Source organism: Tupaia chinensis, unplaced genomic scaffold (assembly GCF_000334495.1).
Source record: "Tupaia chinensis unplaced genomic scaffold, TupChi_1.0 Scaffold000196_1, whole genome shotgun sequence".
Lineage (NCBI taxonomy): Eukaryota > Metazoa > Chordata > Mammalia > Scandentia > Tupaiidae > Tupaia > Tupaia belangeri.
The window spans coordinates 441,960-448,077 of NW_006159671.1; positions in this window are offsets into that span (position 1 = coordinate 441,960).

Genomic DNA, 6,118 nt, shown 5'->3' on the forward strand with positions numbered 1-6,118 from the left:
GTCCCTCACTCTGGTGACCTCTACCAACAAAATAAATAACAAATAAAAGTTTTAGCATTGGGACCAGCAGATGGCATAACAGTTACATCGCTGGACTCCCATGGAGTCGACCGCTGTTGAGTCCTGGACCCAGCACTTAAATCTCATGCCGGGCGCCTGTGCGTGCGTGCCCAAGATCCCAAGAGGAGAATGGAGGAGAAGCAATTGCACCATGGTCATTGCCCCTGGGGGGGTGACTTCTTGCTTCTTGTTTCTCTCTTTATTTTATTTAACAAATTTAAAAAAAATTTAAGAAAGAAAGTCACTATTGAGTTTGCCTCAGTTTTTTCTTTAATTTATGATAGAGAGCACATGCATGCACATAGGAGGAGAAAGAGGGACCCTCTCAAATCGCTCTCTCTCAAAAAAAAAAAGAAGCTTTAGCATTATGCCGTGCATGCTATGATGCAGAAAGTAACCAATACTGTTATTCTTTTATATTGTTGGGGTTTTTTATATTAAATAAGGTAAAGAGGCATTTTAAAAATGTTTTGCTTGGGGGGCCGGCAGGTGGTATGGTGGTTAAAGGTGCTGGATTCTCACATGGCAGACTGTAGTTCAAGTCCCAGACCTGGTGGCTTACTTTCTCACTTTCCCTTTCTCTCTCTCTCTCTGTCTCTTTCTGGTCAGATTAAAAGATAATAATAGTAATAATAACAAATAGAATTAAAATAATCATCATTCTTTTAAAATATGTTTTGCTTGGGGCCAGCAGGCGGTATGGTGGTTGAGGTGCTGGATTTCCACACAGCTGACCATGGTTTGAGTCTCAGACCCAGCACTTGAGAATTACACTGGGCACATGAATGGGCATGCCCCAAATCCTAAGAGGACAATGGCGGAAAAGGGATTCAAGTGTGGCCGTCCACCCTGGGTGGAGTGGGGAGGATGATCTCTCTCTCTCTTTCTCTCTGTGTGTGTGTCTCTTTCTCTCCAGCAAGTGCATGTGCCCTGTGACAAAAACCTAAAAAAAAAAGTTTAGCTTAGTGGCTATTAGGTTCGACTTACTGTCTCTGAATAGAGACGTCTTCAACAGCACTGCTCAAACTCACCCCAGCAACTTCTTTCCTCTGCTGTTTCTTTCATGTCTCTCATGAAATGGTGTGGATGTGGTTTCCTTGTCCTGTCCTGGAATCGTATCATCCTTCGAGGCTTAGCCCAATTTCACCCAAAGCCCTCCTTGATGTTCTCGCTGCTGGCAAAGGGAGCAGGTTTTAGAGCCAGGAGTGACCAGAAAGCTCTCTGAGTCTGTTTCCTCAACTGTAATACAGAATTAAAAATAGTCATCGTTTGGGTTAAAGGAAATCATCTGAAGTGCCAACTGCTGTATCTAGCACATAGTCTATTCTTCCAAGATTGATAATAATGGCAGCTGTCCTTTTAGGTGCTGACAGTGAGACTGGCACGAGGAGCAGGAGATCTGTTAAGACACACACACAGGACGATCCTCACGGTGGGTTGGTTGCATGAGACGGAGGAAGGAGGGGATGGAAAGGCAACCAGGCCTCTGCCTCATGAGCAAGAGCCACTTTGCTTTGAATGGCTTATTGTAACTGGAAGATGTGACACTCGGTCCTGGGCATTTAGAATTTAACAAGTTTTGGGGACCACCAAGAGCAGATGTCCAAAGACTGTTAACTGTCTGGGTCTGGGGCTGAGGAGAGAGAGCTCAGAGTGGCAGATTAGGGCTCACCAGAGTACAGGTGTCAACTGAATCAGAGAGGACAGGAAGACCATGCGGGCAGCTCAGAGAGAAAACAGCAGCCAGGGTTAAGGACCGAACCCTGAGGAACACTGAAGGAAAATGCGGAGTCCCAGAGTGAGGTTTAGGCAGCTCAGAGAGATTCGGAGACACAGAGGAACAAATGCAAGGGGAGCTTTCTAGGGTGTGTTCGACGGGGAGGAGCAGAGTTAACTGCACGTTAAAGCTGACAGGAAGGTGCCAGTGAGGACAGGCTACACATGTGTGGAGAAAGGGTCACTGAAGGAAAGAGAAGAGCTGAAAGTGGAGGGAATGATGTATCCTGTGGGAAGCAGTCTGTGATTGTGATTTTTTTTTTTTCTTTAAAGTGTATTTCCTTCTTTTTATCAAAGAGAGAGAGACACCAAACCCTAACAGGGGCTTCCTCTCCAATCCTCCCTGAGCTTCCCAGCCAGGCCCACACGTACTTCCACGTGTACTGCACATGCGTAGCTTGGGCCTGGGAACCAAACCCTAGTCTTCCCTAAGGCCTCCAGCACTGCAGAGCCTTGCCCTACTGCAGTGCCACATGCCATGGCTGGGCCTCCTTTTCTGTGGGATGGTACAAACTTAGTTTCCACCCCTCTCCCACCTTAGCAAAGCAGTTTAGATGTTCGGATAAGTGGTTCTCAGAGTGGGATCGGAAGACTTCTTTGAGTCCCCACTTCCACTATTACATGGAAGAGTTTTCCAGAGGCTGCATTCTGAAGACTTTGCCCTCTGTTGGCTTCTAATAGAGTGTGTGCTTGCATAGTCTTGTGTTTTCTAGAATGTTCCAAGAAAGCACATGGAGATTGATGTCCATTTTTAGAGATTAACTCAATTTTTTTCTTAGTACTTCTGTGCTCTCTCTCTTTTTAAATTTTTTTTAAAAAGCATTGATTTTAGGGGCATGGTGGTTAAGGTGCTGGACTTCCATATGGCTAGCAATGGTCCAAGTCCCAGACCTAGCAGCTTGCTTTCTCACTCTCCCTGCTCCTGTTGAGCCCATGTGCCCTGTAGCAGATTTTAAAAATCATAATAATAATTAATATAATTAAATAATTCTTGAGTCCAGCAGATGGCATTGCTGGACTCCCATGTAGTCAGCTGTGGAGTAGTAGTAGCTTGACCAGTAGCTTAAACTCACACCGGGCACGTGTGCATGCATGCCCAAGATCCTGAGAAGAAAATGGAGGAGAAGGGATTATGGTGTGGCCATCCCCCCTGGGGGGTGATTTCTCTCTTTTCCTTTGTCTCTCTGTCTTTCTGGTGAGTGCACACTCCCTGTAGCAAAAACCTCTCAATTTTTTTTCTTTCTATTTACTATTTATCATTTTTTTGGTTTGTTTTATGGGTATAACTAGTTCAGTCTTTTGTATTGATGTTACTGGTTTGATTTTTAAAAACATAGGACCCGCAGATGGCGTGATGGCTACGTTGCTGGACTCCCATGTAGTCAACCACGGTTTGAGTCCTGGACCTGGTAGCTTAAACTCACGCTGGGCACATGTGCATGCGTGCCCAAGATCCCAGGAGGAAAATGGAGGTGAAGGGATTGTGGCGTGGCCATTCCCCCTGGGGGGTTATTTCTTACTTTCTGTCTCTCTGTCTTTCTGTCGAGCGCATGCACTCTATAGCAAAATCTTCTCGAAAAAACAAAAACAAAAACAAAACACATCGGACCTGTTCTTCCCTATTTTTTTTTTTTATCAACCTAAGTAATCTTTCTATTCCTTTGAAAGGTTTATGACTTCTAGACCTATGTTCTAGACTCTGGAGCACTTTTGTCCATCTTTTTGATTTCCTCATTCATTTGACACATAGCAAACACCAAGTATGTGACAGGGATTAGTCACAGCACTGGGGACAGCGTGGACGTGAGCCTGGTCCTCCTCTTGATGCTCATGCGAAAGCAACACTGCAGTGATGAATCAGGACGCGGCGTGCGTCGTTCTCACGGACAGCAAGTTCTTCTTGTGCATGTGGGGTTTAACGTCACTTCTTTAAAATTCCAGAGTATTAATTTTCCTTTTCTGAATTTTCTTGGGACCAGCAGATGGCATTGTTGGACTCCCACGTAGTCGACCGTGATTCAAATCCTGGACTCGGCGGCTTAAAACTCATACCGGGCATGTGTGCCCAAAGTCTCAAGAAGAGACTGGAGGAGAGGGGACAGCAGCATGGCCATCCTCCTGGGGGGTGATTTCTTGCTTTCTGTCTCTCTGTCTTTGTCTCTCTGGCTTGTGCCCTATAGCAAAAACCTCTCTCTAAAAAATTTTTTTAATTAATATTTTTAAAATACTTTATTGGCTGGGACCAGCAGTTAGCATAATGGCTATGTCGCTGGACTCCCATGTAATTGACCATCGTTGGAGTCCCGGACCTGGTGGCTTAAACTCACACCGGGCGCATGAGGTGCGTGTGTGCACAAGATCCTGAGAGGAGAATGGAGGAGAAGGGATTGTGGCGTGGCCGTCACCCCTGGGAGGGTGATTTCTCGCTTTCTGTCTCTGTCTCTCTCTGTCTGGCAAGCACACGCTCTCTATAGCAAAAACCTCTCAAGAAAAAAAAAGTCTTTATTGGCATCACATAGTGCCTTTTGCTTTGAATTCTACCTTGTTTTATGATAACTTGGCCTAGCCCGTATTTTTTTCACTTGCCTGCCATAACTTTGAGCATTGCTCAACTTTGCTTTCTTTCTTTTTAAAAAAATTGCTGTAGGCTGTGTGTGTTCATCAGAGAGAGAGAGCGAGAGAGAGCAAGCACATACCACAGTCCCTTCTCCTCCATTCTCCTTTCCTGATTTGGGGCATGCGTGCACATAAACCCGGTGTGTCTTTGAAGCCACCAGGTCCAGGACTCATACCACACTCCTGCTCATGCGGAATCCAGCTCCCTTATCCAACCATGCCACCAGCTGGCTCAGCCATTGCTGGACTTTTAGCTCACATGTTGAATTCTTTTCTGATTTAATTTTTAAAATTATTTATTTAATTCACTTTGTTATTATTATCATTATTATCTAATTTGACCAGACAGAGAGAGACAGAGAGAGAGAGAGAAAGGGACAGTGAGAAAGCAAGCTGCCAGGTCCAGGACTTGAACTGTAGTCAGCCATGTGGGAATCCAGTGCCTTTATCCACCATGCCTCCTGCTGGCCCTAATTTAATTTTTTTAAAAATAATTTATTTAACTTCATTTATTTATTCATTCATTTTTAATTTGACTAGAGAGATACACACACAGAGAGAGAGAAAAGGCGAGAGAGCATGCCATCAGGTCCAGGACTCGAACCGTGGTAAGCTATGTGGAGTAATCAATGCCTTTACCACCACGCCACCTGCTGTTCCCCTAATTTATTTTTTTAAAAAAGAATTATTTTATCGAACTTTACTTATTCATTCATTCATTTATTTATTTTAATTTGACCAAAGAGAGACAGTGTGAGAAAGAGAAAGTGAGAAGGCAAGCTGCCAAGTCTGGGACTCGAACCATGGTCAGCCATGTGGAAGTCCAGTGCTCTGAACCACCATGCCACCTGCTGGCCCCTCTAATTTAATCTTAAATTTAAAAAAATGAGATTTTTTAAAAACCCATAAATTCACCTTAACCTTTTTTTTTTTTAAAGTCTTTTTTTTTCATAGAGCACATGCAGTCACCAGAGAAAGACAGAGAAAGACAGCGAGAGGAAAGTGAGAAATCAACCCATGGAGGGATCCCTTGCCCTCCTGGGATTTTGGGCATGCACACTCATGCACCCAGTGTGAATTTCAAGTCACCAGATCTGGGACTCAAACCTCTGTCAACCATGTCTGGGACTCGAACCTCTGTCAACCATGTGGGAGTCCAGTGCCTTAACTACCATGCCACCTGCTGGCCTCCATCTTAATCTTTTTAAAATGTTAAAGTGACATAATAATTGTATATATTTATGGGTTATAGTATGTTGTTTGGGCTTATGAATATAATGTGTGGTGATCAAATCGGGGAAATTAACATATCTATTACCTCAAACATGGAGCATTTCTTTGAGTTGGGAACACCCAAAATCTTATTTTCCAGGCACTTCGAAATATATACTAAATTATAGCCATACCCACCCCACTCTACTAAGAACACTAGAACCTAGTCCTTCTATCTAACTGTATTGTATACCTATTAATCAACCCCCCCCTTTTTTTTTAGAGAGAGATTTTTGCTATAGGATGCATGAACTCACCAGAGAAACAGAGAGACAGAAAGCAAGAAATCAGCCCCTGGAAGAATGGCCACACTGCAATCCCTTCTCCTCCAGTCTCCTCTTGGGATTTGGGGCACGCACACAGACACACAGACACACAGACACACACACACACA